The following is a 1,183-nucleotide window of genomic DNA, read 5'->3' as shown; positions in this document are numbered from 1 at the left end:
AACTAGCTTTCCTAAATTTTAGCCTAATCTTTATTCCATTACATCATAGTATCTCTGAAAAAAAAAAAAAAGTTTACTTTTTCTCATATCTAGCATAATGTCAGCCCATCTAATAGTATTTCATTTATTAATTCACCGAATTATAGACAAAGTGGTATTGGGGAAATCAAAGGAATGTTATAAATCATCACTTTCTTGGCATTTATAATCTTGCAGGGAGGGGAAGTATGTGTTTTATTTTGTATTCTTTTATTATATTTTCAATTAGCAATAATCGCGCCTCGGATAAACCTCATTGGCCACAATACTGACACTGCGCAAAGCTTCTTCTTTTATTATATTTTAAAAGCTGTGGTATTCATATATGGATGTTAGTTTCATTTGAACAAGAAAAAAAAGGGGGGGGGCGTTCTGCTCTGGGTGAAGCAGGTAAGCAAGATTTAGAACTCCAGCTACTTGATGCCCCACCCCCTGCATCATCCAGGAGGAGAGACTACCCAGATTTCTGACCGGCATGCCTTAGGAACCATTGCCATAAATTCTAGGGCAATGGCGTCTGTGGCCACATTTCAGTGAAATAATAGATATCTCACAGATATGGTGAGATTTGATTTTGGTCTTAAAGCATAAGTGACACGGCACCAATTCTACACACGGAGCCATTTTAACGTGTGGGGGTGGCCAACAAGATAAGCCATTTAATAAAATCAGGGCATTTGCACTGAGAAAGAATAAAAAAAAAAAAGATGATATGAGATTATAAAAGGCTTGCATGTGTCATCATGCCTTACAAATATCCTGTAAGAGAGGATGGTAGCTAAAAACAGGTGTATTAAGGGAGGAAGCTGAGTCCTTGAAACAGGCTTTGCACACATGAAATCTCGCTCTCATGGGGATGTAAATGACCACCACACTTCAAATTTTCTCATAGCTTCAGGATAAATGACATTGGAAGGGCCCTTGAACTGTTAGAAAAATAAAACTTTCAGTCAGACCTAAGATTTATAATCTTAAAGAATTATAGAGTACTACTTCATAAACCTAGATGAGAATTCGCTTAAAATATAAGAAGACAAAATAATATAAAATCTCATTAAATGATATGGCTTATTGGTCATATTTTCAGACTTCTACATGCTGTTAGAAGTAGGTAATGATGTGGCATGGCTATCTGTATCCTGAC

The 1,183-nt window shown here is 36.3% G+C and overlaps 1 pseudogene; it reads right to left on the bottom strand.

The window, feature by feature from the left end:
- Positions 1 to 243: 243 nt before the first annotated feature.
- On the bottom strand, positions 244 to 325 carry LOC115942414 (U4 spliceosomal RNA; annotated as a pseudogene).
- Between the last annotated feature and the right edge of the window lie 858 nt (positions 326 to 1,183).

Source organism: Leptonychotes weddellii, chromosome 9 (genome assembly GCF_054177405.1).
Source record: "Leptonychotes weddellii isolate Sample4059 chromosome 9, ASM5417740v2, whole genome shotgun sequence".
In the NCBI taxonomy this organism is placed as follows: domain Eukaryota; kingdom Metazoa; phylum Chordata; class Mammalia; order Carnivora; family Phocidae; genus Leptonychotes; species Leptonychotes weddellii.
The sequence above is the reverse complement of the archived record's forward strand: the minus strand, read 5'-3'. Positions and strand labels throughout refer to the sequence as shown.